This window comes from Crocodylus siamensis, chromosome 1 (assembly GCF_052110815.1).
Source record: "Crocodylus siamensis isolate JL-2025a chromosome 1, ASM5211081v1, whole genome shotgun sequence".
Taxonomy (NCBI): Eukaryota; Metazoa; Chordata; order Crocodylia; family Crocodylidae; genus Crocodylus; species Crocodylus siamensis.
This window is the reverse complement of record NC_143395.1, coordinates 98,839,234-98,856,385: the sequence shown is the minus strand read 5'-3', so window position 1 is coordinate 98,856,385 and position 17,152 is coordinate 98,839,234.

Sequence of the window (17,152 nt, the reverse complement as noted above, 5' to 3'; positions counted from 1 at the left end):
CACTCAGAAAGCTGGATTTCCATCTCACAAGCCTCCTCATCCAATTCAGTGGCCTGGGACATGACCAAGAGGTCAGCAGACTCCTCTGCTGCTCCCTGGGTCAGACCTCCAGAAGCGATACATTGTGCATATGTCTTCTTGCCCCCCGTCTCCGAGAGCTGGGAGATGGGTGAGGCGTTAATGACCCCTGTCTCCACCTCCCCCACCTCCAAACTGCCCTTATCCCCGGTCAGCAGGGTCACTGACGTGACAGCCGGAGCAGGGCCAGGCTCTCCAGCAGGGGCCTCCCCAGCACCAGCTGAGGAAGGCCTCAGTGGGGAGGGGGCGTCCTGAGGGGTCCCTTTCACTTTCTTCTCCTTGTTGCTCTACTTCTTCTTCTGCTTTGTGGCAGATGACCCATCCTTCACAGAGGATGGGCCAGACTGTGTCTGGCCTGTCTCCCCAGAGCCAGCCACCTCAGCCAAAGCTGTGATGGAGAGCAACTTGCAGGAGGTCTGAGCCCTGTCATCCTGGCCTCGGTGCCACAATCGCTGACCACCCCAGCCTCAATCGGGGAGGTCAGGGCAGGCAGGGCAGAAGTGGAAGCATCCGCTTCTCCCCCTGGTGGCATCTCTGTACTGGTGGGGGTGGGCACCGTAGGTGGAATGAGTGGGGGGGAGGGCTGGGGCCTAGCCCCAGCCCCTCCGCCAGACGACACTCCCAAGCCAGAGACTTCAGAACCCCCCAGATGGAACAGGGGCAGGAGGAGGTCGGGAAAGACTACCGGCCTCACTGGGAGGGGCCTGCATCCTGGAAGTGGATGGGCCGTCCGTCAGTGTCGCTGTAGTCGCCGACGCTTTGGCCGATCCGCCCCATGGGCACTGAGCGCTAGGTGGGAAGAGCTCCCACACTGAAAACACGTGGTCTCCCCACAAGAAAAATAAATCACATATCTCCGCCCGTTGAACAAGAGGCTCAAGGACTGAGGCAGAGACCGTGAGCCCTCCCTAAAGAGCATGAAAACCTGCCTTCAAAAAGACAGGACATGCCTCAGTTTGGGGTTTTTACTCCCTATGGTCAACCGGCAAATGGGACTCGTAAGCACCCCATAGGGCTCAAGTACCCTGGCCAGGTCTCGATCGGTCACGTGTGGGGGCACACCGGTCACAGGCGGGGGCACATTAGAAATCACCACCCTCACCACTAGGGTGTCCAGGGGGGTGACAAAATAATGTGCACCCACAATGTCCAGGCCCTCTATGCACACCCTATGGACTAGGGTGGGGTCGCTCAGTAGATCATTGGGACTGTGTTGACATGACCTGCGTAATGGATGGTCTGCTGTCCCAAGAGACTAGCCAGAGCATCCACACAGACCTCAACCCCAACGAAGGGAGGGGTGTGCACCCTCAACCCACAGGTAATGGGAAGGTTCTGGGAGGCATCCTCATGCCGGCTGCTGGGTGTAGGAACAGCCATTCCTGATAGGACAGGGTTAATTCTCAACTCTAACTAAGCAAAGCAACAACAAAAAAAGTTTATAGTAACTAAAAAAGATAAATTTCCGGGAAAGCGGCCACAAAGCTCTAGATGGGAGGGGGAAAAGGGGTGGAGAAAAAAAAAAGCAGCTGGGGTTTGAAAAAGTGAAAAAAAAAAGAAAAAATGAGGAGGGAGGGGGAAAGGGGTAATTTAGAGCACCCCGCAGAAGGCAAGCTAATGGAAGACAACTCCCCGCTACAAGCAAGCATAAAAGAAAGAAAAGAAAGAAAAGAGAGAACGAGCGAGAAAGAGTGAGAAAGAGACAGTAAGAAAGAAGGCTGTGAAGACAAAGAAACCTGAAGTACGGGGGTGGGGGATGGGACAAAGAGGAGAGAAGCAGGGGGGGAAGCTACAAAAAACCAAGAAAAGAATTCGAAAATGAGATAAACAGAGGCTAGAGACCTTTAGACAGGTGGGAGTCAGAAAACAAAAGAGATAGGAAGCCGGGGAGTCTTATGCTCAGGATCACCCCACACAGCTCCAAGCGAGCCTGGTCTGGTGTGTCCAAAGCGAAAGAAAGAAAGACTTCGACTTTTAAGAGTTGTTTATTCCAGGGAGGGTGACAAATGCGGGGCAGCAGACAACATGTACAGGTTGGTTTGAGGATCTGGGCCTCAAAGACAAGGCCTGGGCTCATGGCCTGCAAGGCCTGCCCGCACACTTTAGACAAAAAACCCCCACAAAAAAACCCCACATAGAACCAAAGAAGTATTTACATATATACAGTTCTTGCCAGTGGGGACACCCAGGGGGGCTTCAGGACATCAGGGGTTGGCCCGTCTGGACAAAGCCCAAGGTCTCGGCTCGCTGGGTGTGCCTCTGCACCTTGAAGAGCTAGTGGCATCACAGGGCAAGAAGCAGGTACCCTGCCTTGACTCGGCACAGTGCCCCCTCGACGGCCCATCGTTCCTCAAAGGTGGACACCATCTGCTAAAGGACTGCATGCTGGAATGCAAGTGAGAGGCAGGCCCACACCAGCAGATAGAAGACCTGCAGGGCATTGTCCATCCCGGTCCTGGTGAGCTGGTTTTGCCGGCTGTTCACGGTGGACATTTTGGCCTGGCCCACCAGGAAGTTGGCCAGACTGACTGTGGCCCACTCAGCCTCCCAGTACAGGAAAGAGTAGATGTAGGTGTCCTCTGAGAAGTCCTGGCCCAGTGCCTGAAGCACCGCCCCGAGGGCGGCAAAGAACATCTGCAGCCAGGGACAGTCAATGAAGGCATGGAAAATGTCCTATTCCAGCACCCCCGAGCAGAAGGAGCAGGCCGCCAAGGCCACTGGGTCCAGGTGGCGCACAAAGGTGCCAGTGGCCAGGATGCTGTGCAGCAATCTCCACTGGAGGTCACTGGTCTTCTTGGCGGTAGGCACCTTGTACAGTGTACGCTACGCTGGGGTCCCAGGCCATGCCAGGCACCGCCACCACACGGTGTTGGGGTAGCTGGCCAGCACCTGGGCATGCTGGGTGTGCACCACCCATGTGTAGAGTCCCTTCCAGGGCAGCCCGCCAAAGGGCAGACAGTATTGTTGCTGGGGGGCACAGGAAACCTAAGCGGTGTGTTGGGCTGCTCAGCCAGCTCACTGGCCACCACAGGGCTGACCAGCAGTGGTGGGAAGGCGTCACCTGCAGTGTCCATGATGGGGAGGGCCTGGTGAGCATGGAGGTAGCCTTCTAGGGTGATCACTGCTTCATTCAAGAGGGCAGCCCTAACAGCCTGCAGAAGCTGGCCCATGGTGCAGATGGAGCGCAGTGCCATCCGGGCATCCAGGGCTCCGGGTGACAGCCAGCCCGACTGAGCAAGGTCCAGGAGATGCCCCAGGTGGGTGGTATGCGCCTTGATGAGAGCAGCCACGAGGCTGGCGGAGGCCAGACTTGGCAAGAATTGCTGCAGGGCTGGGTTGTGGACCGGGGCTCCTGAAGCAGTTGCAGGAAACGCAGGTGCCTGGCTTGGGGACAGAGATGGAGGGTAGCCCACCAGGCCTGCACCATGCTGTGGTAGAACGGGGAAGGGAACAACCCATTCAGGAAGGTGAGGTCCAGCATAAAGAGCTCCTGGTCAAAACCAAGGCCCCCCACTTGGTGCAGGAACCGGCATGCCAGCTGCTGCCACAGGAGGTGGCCCTTGACATACAGGAGTCACTGGAGGGCTTGCAGGTGGTAGGCAGCCACCCTGATGGCCAGGTCGATTAGGCCCTGGCCCCCCTCAGTAGTGGGCAGGTAAAGGGCAGCTTGCGGGAGCCAGTGGTGTCCATCCCACAGGAAGTCCACTAGGAGCTGCTGCAGTCTCTGGAGTAGCTCCAGCAGAGGGTCCAGCAAAGCACAGCAGTGCCACAGGGTCACCACCACCAGGTTGCTGGTGATGAGGACCCAGTAACGGTAGGAGAGGGTGGGCAAGCACCAGCACCAGCGCTGGAGGCAGGCCTCCACTCCCTCCACCAGGTCGTCTCAGTTGTGGACTGCAAACACCGGCATCTCCAGAAACACTCCCAGGGCTCAGAGGCCTTCTTGATGCCTGGCGAGGCCCCCTGGCAGGTTTGGAGGTGGTTTGCTGGCCCACATCCCAAGCAGAAGTGTGTCACTCTTGCCCCAGTTGATGCAGGCTGATGTAGCGAGCTGATAGGTGCGTTCGCAGTTCACTAGGGCCTGCACATCCTCCTGGCTACCCAGGAAGATTGTCACACCATCCGCTTATGCCATCAGCCAGATCGGGGGGTTGGTGGTCAGACCCAGTGCCGGTGGCAGGGCGTGCAGCAGCGGTTCGATGGTCAATGCATGCAGCATGTCTGAGAGGGGGCAGCCTTGGCATATGCTGTGATGCACTGACAACAGGGAGCACAGCACACCGTTCACTTTAAGCAGGTTGGAGGCATCATGGTACAGGGACCCAGAGTGATGAAAAGAGGCCCAGAGGGGACCAGGACAGGAGGGGGCTGGGAGGAGTCCTCCGCCCCTCCACCAGGTGGGGCATCAGCCCCAACGGGTGGGAGAAACCTGAGAGGACATCCCAGCCCCCCCCCCCCCCCCGGGTGGCATGCTAACACCAGAGGGGTCAGTCCCTCCAGATATTGCAGGGGTGGAGGGGGGCTTGGAGGATCCCTCAACCATAGATGAGGTTCCCACACCAGAGGTGCCCCAGCTGACTGCCCCAATAGACACTGGGCAGCCAGGTGGGAGCTGCCGCTGCAGCAGTGGCATGAATTCCCACCCTGGGAGAAGTACACCACATAGGGCCTCCCATCCACCATGGAGAGAGGCAGGGTCTGGATGCCACCCGTGAGGAGCATGAATGCCTGCCTCCAAAAGGACAGGGCATCCCTGAGTCTGGGGTCCCTGCTCCCCATGGTCAGCCTGCGCCAGGGGCTGGTGAGGACACCATAGCGCTCGAGCACTTTGGTGAGGTCCCGGTCTGACAGGTGTAGGAGGACATTGGAGGCCACCATCCCCACTACCGGGGTCTCCAGGGGCATAACCAAGTGGTGAACACCCGAGATTTCCAGCCCTGCCGCACACACCTCCCTCACCAGGCTGGGAGAGCTCAAGTATACGACGGGCACTGAGTTTACCTGGGAGGCATACCGGATGCTCCAGCATTCCAGCATGTCCACCGGGCTCCGGCGCAGGCCTCCACCCTGATGTGGAGCAGGGCATGCACCCGCAGGCCATGGCTGAGGGGAAGATCTGCAGAGACATCCCCATGCCAACTGCTCTGACTGCCGACAGCGATCCTGGGCAGGAGAGGGTAACTCTCCCACAGAGGCTGCTACAGGAAAAAAAAAAGCCTCAGACTGAAGGTGGAGACTGGGAGGGGGCTGAAACAGCCCCAGAAATCAGCCTTAGGGTGGGAAGAGCAGCCCTGCAGGGGCTGAAGGCAAGCCCTAAGGCAGGAGGAGATAGTAGAGTCTAAGGTAAGGGGCCCTGGAGGAGAGAGGCAGCAGGAATCAAAGGGAGAGCACAGGCGGGATGCCAGAGCCCAGGGGAAAATGCTCAGAAAGCGGGGGAAAGGGGCAGAGAGGGGGTCCCTAAGCACAGACTGGGGAGAGGCAAGGTTTTGGGGAGGTGGGAGAGGAACAGGGGGGCCAGGTAGTGGGGGTAATGTGCTGAAGGCTCCTGAGCTGCAAGAGCTCAGAAGGGCTTCACCTGTCAGTGGCCATCTTGAAAGAAAGAAAGACATAGACAGACAGACTTCAGCAATACTTCCTTGTGGTAAATGATTTAAGTATAGGTTTGCATTACAAGTATTTCTGACTTTTTTCATAAGTGAGTCCCAACTATGTCAGCATCCAGTTGGTTAATAAAAAACCCAGCACTGCAGTAAGCCTAGCAACCCTCATTAGAAATTTGCTCAGTAGTCTTCACTGCAGTAAGCTATTCCAGAAGACAGCTACTGACCTTATAGAAACAGTCAAAGAGTTATTAACTCATACAAAAGCTGAAGCATTTCAGTGTCTCATCCCTAAAGGCATCACAGTCCAAAATCTTGCTCAGTGATGAGATACCTGTTGGAAATAATTAGGCTTTGTTAGTGCTGGGGGTTAACAGACCCAAGATCCTCCTCTTCTTCTCTCAGTAAAACTAGGGCAGATTCACCAATTTATCAAACTAAAGGTTTTCACTGAGGAAAAAAAATGTGTTAAAAAGGCAACCTGTGTCCATCTGCCTTCCCTTTGAGAAGAAGCTGCTATTACAAGGATTAATGGCTTCAAGTGGCTGTGAGGGAATCTGTAATCTGCATTTAAAAAGAAATACTCTCCAAACAGTTTCTAAGTGTGCATTTTTCTTTTTATAGCAGGAGACAGAGCATTTTTATGTATATTTTTTAATGATAAAAGGATCCTATGGTGCAAGGTCTACTGTTTTTCTCAGAGGTATGCTGCCAGTTGGATATAACTTTAAATGGCAGCATGTCAGTGGCTGGATGCTCATTCTCAGCAGCAAGCTAAGAAATAACGATAGAGGCAGAAGTGCATGGATATAGAATTATGAAATTGGTGAATGTATGAAATAAGCAGGCAGGCACAAAACAAAAAGTAACACAATGCAAGGAATACTATTGGCTTATACCATCCTCAGTCCAGATAAATGGGAAGTTGTATAAAAACACAACTTCCACACTGCGTCAGAGTAGTCCATCTAGCCCAGAATCTTGTCTCCAATAATGGCAGGAGTGGCTGCTTTACAGGAAGGGCAATGGATCAGATATCTCTTGAGTCATTTGTTCCCTATTCAACACCCACCCTGGCATCGACTGTTATTGGTTTAGAGATGCCAGAGGAAGCACCTACAACCATTCTGTTCAACAGGTATCAATAGATCTATCATCCATGAATCTGTCAATTCCTTTTGTGAACCTTGGTATACTATCTGCCTCTACCAACTCTGTGGTAATGAATTCCACAAGCTAACAACAAGTTGCATTCAAAAGTACTTTTGTTTGTTAGTTTTAAACTTGTCACCTACTAATTTCAGTGGGTGCCCCTAGTTCTGGTATTCTGGGACTGGTGAGCAACAGTTCCTTGTTCACTTGGTCTGCCCCTTCATGATTTTATACACCTTTATTACATCCCCCTGCATCCTTCTCCTTTCCAAACTGAAGAGTTCTATCCTCTCTAGTCTATCCTGGTAGGGCTACTGCTCCATACCCCAATCATCATATTAGTTGTCCATAGTACTAGGAGCAGTTAGTACTACAGCCCACCTGAGTCTAAGAGTGGAGCAGTAGCATTAATGATGGGTAGGCAACCCACCATCAGCTCTAGAAGCCCATTTAGGATGGATGCAAGAACAACAACTGCTGGCCCAGGCCTTGCTGATATTCCTGACACCCAGTGTGCTAAACCTGGTAGTTACATTCTGGCATATAGTCTCCTACCATCATGTGCAGCCACATCTCATAATCTCTTCATACATACGTAGTGACAAAAGTGATGGCAAAAATTAACTGTCCAGCAAGAATGTAATGTTACTACAAACAAACCAAAAACAGAAGCTCGGTGCAATTCCCCCTCCAAATGAATAAAGATTACATACAAACTATTCAGAAAGCACTCAGAATGATAGCATATAAACAGGAGAGCCGAAGGAGCTGAGAAATTTTCCCCAAGGAAGATCCCCTGTTATAATACTAACAAATACTTAGATTGGATGAAACTGCTAACCAACAAAGGTTGCCAAACTTTAAGCGAAGTGTGAAAAGGAATGATACATTTGTCTGACGATTCATCTTGAATAGATTGGTGATACTATCAACCATGTAGTTTTCAAATTTTAAAAAATAAAATTAGAAGGATGCTGTAGATGCATGTGTTTGTGTACGTTCAGACCCACCCACAAGAATCTTCCTGTTGCATACAAGGTTTTGATCTCACAAACACTTAGGTTGTGGGGATGTGGCTGCATGTGGAGGAATAAAGTATGTCGGGGGTTGCATACGTGGGGGGATGGAACACAGGATGTGGGTGTATGTCTTTGTGGGGAGTGAGGGAGGGTGTGAGAGTATGGGACCCCTCTCACACACTCACCCCATGGCACACAGCCCTGCACGTGGTGGCAGCAGCAGCAGACAGGATGCTCAGGGCACTTGTGCAGGTTCTGGCACCTGGCAGTGCTTGGCTCTGGCCAGTGCTGCATATCACAGTGATGAGGGCACCCCCGACGGGCCACCCTTATTGCTGGCACTGCCTGCCATGCATGGGCAGCCTCCACACTTGCACGCCACTGGAGAGAACCTCCACACACTGGAACAGGCTGCTTTTGCATGGGGGGGTCCTCACACTCCCCCACCCTCCCTCACAACACCACGCTGCCCACTCAGGCACCATGCCACTGCCTGCCCCAACCCCATACTCCCAGCTGCCGCTCCCACCTCTGCCCCTGTCCTTGGTACCACCACTTCTCTACCTGCTGCCTAGAGTGAGTGGGTCAAGCAGGTCCCCTGGAGGCTGCAGCAGGGGCAGCAGAAGCCCTGTCTAGAAGCTGAGTGCTGGCCGGGCTGGGACGTTTCACCCACATGGGTGGGAGTGAGGCACAATAGCATATGTTGGGGTGGGGTGTATATGTGGGTGGAAGGCCTGGGTGGTATACGCTTTGTTGGTAGGTGCTGTGGGTTGGATGAAAGTACCTGGCAGGCCGGATCTGGCCCCCAGGCCATATTTTGCCCACCCCTGCTCTTGACCCTTCTTTCTCCCAGTGAATTTTGAATTTTAAGCAAAGTTGAAAAAGCTCCAATCGATGAGATGAAGAGTGCTGCCAACCCAAAGTAGCCAATAATCTGGTATTCAGGGCACTTGCGTGTGAGGTGGTAAATGTAGACCTGAACTGACCTCAAGCACCTAAAGAACTAGAGTTTTACATACTTATAAGGTAAGTCAGAAGTCATGTAGTGATTTTCAGTATAATTTTTGTACTTACGCACCTAAATTCTGCCTAAAGCCTATTTTAGGTACCTATGCCCTCCTTGCAGATATCTGACTTTTTCTTTATTGAGGGAGTCCAGCACACATTTAGGTTATAAATTATGATGCTGGAAATTCTAATTCTTCTATGGCACAATAGGTTTTGACTTTATGTGCTTGTTCACTTTCTATTTTATGCTAGAGTATGCAGAAAAAATTCTGTCCTATAACATGAGCATTTAAAAGACCATTTGACAGGAATTAGCCAAATTTAGTACATTTCTAGACATAAACCATTATTATTTATGCCTTATTTTCATAAAGGCTGTTTTAAGTTCTTCTTTTGTGTTCCTTGTAAAATATAAAATGACTGAAATAATGAATAAAGAACTAATGTGGAGTTACTGTACCATCCATCACATTGCTTTTTTGTTGTTTCATTGAACTGGTTTTTTTGCTAATTATTGAAACATTTATTTTTTAAATTATGTTATTCCAGTGTTATCAAACACTTGGTATTGTTACTAAACTTTTATATGGCTTCACAGATTGACAGAGTACTTTACAACAGGGCTGTGATTAGGCAATCAGATATGTTAGGTCAGAGCTGTATGCTTTCTGGACTCCCACAGTCCTTAGTGGCATTCACTGCAAGTATAACATTCAGAATGCAAGCTCAGAGCTGCAGATAAAGACAAATTCCAAGGTCCAAAGAAATTTATGTTCCAAATAAATGTTAAATGTTAATAAATAGCTATTAAAATATTTAAACATTCACAAAAGTCTGAGGTTAATATCCATAATAATGAAGAATGCTGATTTTCACTTAAGCAGTAATGTGTAGTAAATGTGCAATTTTAATGGTAATTAAGTAAGATATGAAATGAAAATCAATTCAGTATGATGTATTAAACCACTGTTCTCTCCTTGGCTCAGTTCCAGGCTCAATCAAGGGCTTTCTAGACATTAGTCCAAATAATAGGACTGAGCCCTGGGAACATCACTAAAGGTGTTTGGTTTCCACGATGAGGACAGCCATAAGTAATTTTTCTGTTCTAGTGCTCCCTGCAAATCAGTCTATGTCAAACCTGGCCTTGGATGACAAAAAGTTTTTTTTTTCCCCCATGTGGATAAGCTGCCATACAGATAGGGATGAGAGTAGCTTCAGAGAAATGTGGCTAAAGAATGCTTTGGAAGAGATTCTGCTTTGCCATACCTGGATAACCACGTGTGTGTAATAAATCCAAGAAGATTTCCCTCATTTTTAGTTTAATAAAAATGGTCACAACTTCACCTAAAGTAGTGGGTGAAGATGAACTATCATATTAAGCTCTGTTTAGTATTACAGTAAGCAATGATTTAAATCAGGAAAATCTACCTTAATACTAATTCTGTCTCAAAACCACTACATTATTTATAATACAAACTTACATAAAAAGGAAATCTGATATAGAAATCACTGCCTAGAGTGATCTGATCAGTCACCTTCATTTATCTATCACAGCACCCTTGTCAAACCCATTCCTTATTTACCATAATATAATTTCATTCAGTTGTCAGATCACTGGTTTTCACTTAGAGTGATCAGATTATGCCTGGAAAGTTTCCATTTTCAAAGACATTTCACATTTTCTGTAACTTTCAGTAATACATATTCTAGGCAGAATTTATTTAAAAATTCACTTAGATCACAGACTATTTCAAGGCAATATAGCAATGAAAAAGGTACCAGTTTAAAATCATATTGAGCATTAGGTAACCTCTGATATTTGCAGGCAACAATTCTGTGAATTTTAGAGAAAAGCTTGCACTGTAGCGAATTTTTTATTAGCTTCTACATATACAGTGTACTGCCTAACAGCAAGTTATTTTGTCAGGAAACCAGCATCCTGGAGAATTTCTGCTAGTTGCAAATGCAAGCCCATATAGCTATGACTTTTTTTCCCCCCCCAGATTTACATAATATTACTAAAAACATTACTGTTTTAAACAAAGATGAGTTTATATAAAAATTCAGCATAAAAACACCCAAAGCTTTGTTGGGCTTTAGAATGAGACAGCATTCACCTCACACGGAAAGGTAAGTCTCTGTTCTCACCCAGGATGGTGAAACTACTGGACAGGGCTTTAAACTGACTTTGCTGGGGGGATGGTGAAACTTCAAGTGGAGCATGCCTGGGGACCAGCACACAGGAAAGCTCCCACATGAAGGACACCAAGATAACTGTTTCTGAAAATGCTAATGGAATGATTCTTCCAAGAAACTGAGGGTGTCAGTTGGGGGCCTCAGCTTCCTGTACACCAATGCCAAGATCATAAGGAACAAGCAGGAGGAGCTAGCCCTCCTGCTCTTTGGTGGGCAATATGACCTGGTAGGGATCACGGATACCTGGTGGGACTCGTTGTATGATTGGAGTGTAGCCGTAGAGGGCTACACCTTGCACAGAAGGGACCGAGCAGGGAGTAAAGGCAGAGGGGTAGCTCTTCTGTGTGAGGGAGCAGTACACCTCTCTGAAGGTTGACATTGATTCCAAAGATAAGTAGCTCGAAAGCCTCTGGGTCAAGCTCCGGTGGGGGGGGGGGGGGGGCGAGATGAGTGAGACCTAACTGTGGGTGTTTATTACATGCCACTAATCCAAGGGGAGGAGCTTGATCTGGAGTTCTCTTAAGAGCTGATCACATGTGAAGCTGCACGTGCAAGGGACTTGGATGTCATGAGCAACATCAATTACCTGGACATAGATTGGAAGGAACACTCAGCTGGGTTGGATCAGTCATGTAGCTTCTTAACTGTAATCAAGGAGTTCTTTCTGATGCATTAAGTGCAAGGGCTGACCAGAGGTACTGCCCTCCTAGACTTGGTCTTGGCCAAAGGAGATGATCTAGTGCGTGGCTTGAAAATTGAGGGTACCCTATGTGACAGTCACCATGAGCTCATCAGGTTCACTGTCCACCATAATGTTGACAAATCAGTTAGCAGGATTGAAGTCCTGGACTTCAAAAATGCTGACTTCAACAGGCTCAGGGCATTAGTAGGGGAGGTGATGTGGGACCAGGTAAATGGGGTGCACAAAGAGCAGTAATTCCTCAAGGACACGATCCTCGAAGCACAAAAGAAAACTGTTGCCATGAAGAGGAAAGGTAGCAGAAGAGCTGGCAAGCCTTTCTGGCTCAATAGGAACATCTCAGTCCTCTTGCAAAAGAAAAAAAAGAGGTGTAAACACAGTGGAAACTAGGGCCAGTCCTCAAGGAGGACTATACAACTGTCCACACTTGTAGGGAAATGATTAGGAAAGCTAAGGCAGCAACTGAACTTAAGTTAGCCAAGGGAGTCAAAGACAGTAAGAAGTCCTTCTTTAGGTATGTAGGTAGCAGAAGGAAAACAAAGGGAAGTGTGGAGCCTCTGCTTAATACCTTGGGACAGCTGGTAACAGACACCCAGGGAAAAACTGAATTCCTGAATGCCCACTTTGCTTTGGTATTTCACTGAACCAAGAAGAAAGATGAGCAAGACAGGGGCATGGTGGGAATGATAGCCTTCTCACTGTGGATGTTGAGCTGGTGCAAAACCAGGTAGAAAACCTAGACATTTATAAGTCAGCAGGACCAAATGGACTTCACTTGAGAATATTGATGGAGCTGGCTGAGGTCATTGAGGAATCCCTGGTAAAACTCTTTCAGAATTTGTGGCACACAGGGGAGATCCATGAGGATTGGAAGAGGGCCAACAGTGCACCCATCTTCAAGACAGGGAAGAGGGAGGACCCAGACAACTATAAGCCTGTCAGCCTAACCTCCATCCCAGGGAAAACCCTGGAAAAACTCATTAAAGAATCTGTGTGTGATACACTCATTGAGGGTAAGATTCTGAATGGTAGCTAGCATAGCTTCATTCCAGGTAGGTCTTGTCTTACCAATCTCATCTCCTTCTATGAACAGGTTTCTCACCACCTAGAAATGGGAAAGAAGGTTGACTTTGTATACCTAGACTTCCAAGGTATCAAAAGCTTTGTGTTAGTATCACACAATATTCTTGTGGAAAAAAATAGAAGAGTGTGGGTTTAACTGCTCAACAGTTCAGTAGGTGGAAAACTGACTGCATGGTAGGACCCAGAGAGTTCTCATGAATGGATCTGTGTCTTCCTGGTGAGAAGTGGCCAGTGGTATCCCTAAAGGGTCCATGCTTGGACCGGTGCTTTTCAACATCTTCATCAATTATTTGGATGTTGGGGTGAAAAATCTCACTGGCCAAGTCTTTGGATGACACTAAGTTATGGGGGAGTGTGGCCATGCCAGAAGGTAGGTTTCAGATACAGGTGGACCTGGACAGACTGGAGAGTTGGGCGGATTGGAACCAGATGTAGTTCAACACTCAGAAGTGTAAGGTGCTCCTTCTGGAGGCAAATAATCTCCAACATACCTACAGGTTCAGTGGTGAAAATTTGAATTGCACCATGGCCGAAAGGGGCCTAGGGATAGTAATCAACCATTGTGTGAACATGAGCAGACAGTACAATGCTGTGGCTAGCAGGGGAAACAACATATTGCATGTATTAACGGTTGCATCTCATAGAAAACTAAAAGTGATACTCCCTTTGTACTCCACACTGGTGAGACTGCAGCTGGAGTACTGCATTCAGTTGAAAAACTTGAGAGGGTCCAGAGAAGAACCGTCCATATGATCAGGGACTTGCAAGATAAGCCTTTCAAGGAGAGGCTGAGGGATTTGGGCTTCTTCAGCCTAAAGAAAAGAAGGCTGAGAGGGGACTTAGTAGCAGCTTACTGCTACATCGGGGGAGTACATCAAGAACTCAGTGAACAACTGTTCACCAGGGCATCCCTGGGGAAGATCAGGAGCAATGGATACAAACTTCTGGAAGGCCACTTCAGGGTCAAGTCCAGGAAAATCTCCTTCACAGTCAGGGTGTCCAGACTGTAGAATAAGCTCCCTCTAGATGTGATGCAGTCATCTACCCTGGAAATCTTCAGAAGGAGACTGGACAGTCACCTCGCTGGGGGCACTTGACCTCAGTTGTGCTTTCCTACCTAATGCAGGGGGTACTGGACCCAATGATATACAAGGTCCTTTCCAGCCCCTAATAATCTATGAATATAGATTGTGACTTTTGGTTAAAATGTCCCTCTATCAGGCACAAAGTTAGCAAAACTTTTGTTGTATACTAGAGTGCTCAACAGAATGCTCTGAAAGTTCTTATGCCAGCCTTTAAATGTATGCACCTTAACAGGGTTGACCTAATTTGGAAGGTGTTTTACTATTTGAACAGTATTTGGAAAAGGAGAAATTTGTTTTACAGAATGAAACACATAATTATATTATTTTGTGAGAATAAACAGAAGAGAATGGCTATTTTATCTCCTATCTAAACTAGGGATGGGAAAAAAGCTGATGTACAATTGAAGCTGTATAAAATTAATACAAAATATCCTGAGCAGTGCTTTCAAATATATTCATAACCACACCAAATACCATTACTTTTATCTTGGAAAATGATTCAGGCTATGTTTTCAGTTTAGGAGAGATGAAAATAGTTTCCCTTCACCTTACATGGAAAGGGCATATGTTTTCAAGTACAATGAGTGCAACATCCATATGTTACAGATCTGTGTGGATTGTAATACAGCATACAGAAGAGGCTACTGTTAATTCATTCAAATGAATCACAATACAAGTGTGTACATGTAAACCATTCTACTTCTATAATATTTCTGCGCATTATTTATTTGTTTTCACTGAGCTTTCATTCTAAGGGAATATGCAACACATGCAACATACATACAGTCAACTCAAAACAATGAAAATGATTTCTTCACTCACTGAGTGTATCATGACTAACAATATCTACCCCATTTTATTCTCTTCTGGTCACCCTCTTTTCAGAAGTGTGCAGCAATAAAGAGGCCGTACCGGGCACAGCTACACAAGATGTTTACTGTGCATGTGACTAATTAGCTGTGCAATAACAGTTTCAGCATCTACACTTGTGCTTCTATTAAGCTGGAGTAAACTAATTTACTCCAGAGCAGGATAGTACATTTAAATACAAGTACTATCCTGCTACAGAGTAAAAAACTGCAGCAACACATATGTAGATGCTGGAAGAGCTGCCTGGGGCACGAGGATGCTTCAGTGCAGGGTCTGGCTGCTGACTAGCCCCTCTTCCCCAGCCAGCCCCTTCACAGCACGTTAAGCCAGGGGGAGCAGCCCCAGGCTAGCAGACTGACCCTCAGAGCCCTCTTCTAGTCAGGGCTGTTCTGCCCGGGTTCTACATGCTGTGCATGAATAAACTGTGGAGCTTATTGCTCTGGAGTTAATTGCTCCCTGGCGCACATTCAAACAGTGCCCCCAGGAACAATTAACTCCAAAGCAATAAGCTCCACAGTTTATTTATGCACCATAATAGAGACATGCCCAGAGTGTGCTAAATAGGTCAGTCTGACTGGGAACTTTAACAAGCCAACTGTGGACATGAGTTCCAAGAATTGAGGGCTCCTGATTATTTATGTTCTGTCCATTTAAACCAGTGGGCTGACAGTTCAAGTGACAAAATAGTTAGTTGCAGCAAGAGGTGGATAGTTTATGCAGAAAACCAACTTCTATGGTGCACAGCACCCAAACAATTTACAGCTTCCTCGTGAAGCTGTAGCAGAGGGAATATTTCAGAATTTGTTTGCTTTCTTTAATGCAGACTAGTGCCTTAGAGAGTCTAAGAAACATGCATACAGATTTTAGTAAAAGTTTTATTGTCCAAAGCAAATCTATAGGCTTAGTAAACCTGTTAGAATTATTAGTTGTGCAAACATATTTTACCACTTTGTACAGCATCAGCTTATTAGTCCTAGAGTAGATATAAACTGCTATCCTATATTTTAAAACACTGTTCTCTCAGGTCCTGATCTGATAAGTTTCCTAGGAAAATGAAGTCATATACAAGTTAAACATAGATGCATTTTTTATGACAACAATAATTCCTTATGAAAAAGTGATATATTTTTATTCTAAGAGGGACACTACTTGTTCATAAAGGACTTGCTATGTTCAGTTATTCTATAACTGTTATATACTTAAAATATTTTGTAGAGTACTTCTCTATGTTTGCCTGTGTAATAAAATCACTATAAAAAATTAAGTTGTGGTAATGGTATTATTGGCTGGCAAAAAATGTCTTGCAAAGTGAACGATTTCTAAATGACACTGTGTAATTAAGCTGCAAGACACAACAGGTTATATTACAGTGTGAATCCCTAGGTGTGATGAGCTGTTGATAAGTAATTTCATATGGGAGTATCTCCAGGAGATTATAACATGACAACTTTACTGTTTTTTAAAAATGAATAAATGAAGTAATTAAAAAACACTTTTTTTCCAAATAAGTTAAGTGCCTTCCATCACCCAATGTGTAGCTATTAAGGTCTAATGTGCTTTTCTGAAGAAATACGTGATCCAGAGTTTCTTTACAGTGGTAATAGGATAATTTGTTAAAGGAATCTTAGTTAGGTATTGTTCTTATGTGAACAAAAAATAGACATGCAGTTGCCTACCATATTCAATTTCCAGATGCTATAAAATCATACTTAAAATAAACACCCTGATTTTTTTAAGTCATGTGTTTTAGATTCAAAACAAATTCTCCTGATACTTCAGTCAATCATTTTTCTTCTTTGTCATTCTTCCATGGTCCACCTGTCAATCTCCAAGGAGGGGAAGGACTTCTGGGGCCCCTCAGCCAATCAGAAGCATGGGGGGGCACGCCATGCTCTGCCACAAAAATGGCAACCGGCACTGCACTTGGACCATGAAATTGGCGGGCAGCCACACCAAATTCAGTAGGTCCCTACTCATTAATTTTACTGCTGTAAAGTGTGCCACTCTTTCACGTGTCATTCTTAATGGAGAGTTCTGTGTATGGTTGATGGCATAATGCCTACTAATAAGCCTGTGCAAAGTGGCAAGTATTTACTTTGAATTTGGACTCGGTTGATTCAGAGGACAAAGATTCAATTCAGTGATTCAAATCACTGTCCCAATTCGGCCAAATCCGATCTGAAAGATTTGGCACCAGTTCGGAGATTTGGTCATAGACATAGCTGCCTCTAGCTGGTAAGTCTGTTGGGGCTGGAGGAAGGAAGGGGCTTTGGGCAGGGAAGAATTGGGGCTGGAGTGGGATAAGCTGCCCAGCCAGGGTTGGGGGGGCAGGAGGGATGTAGGCACAGAGGTGCTGGGAGC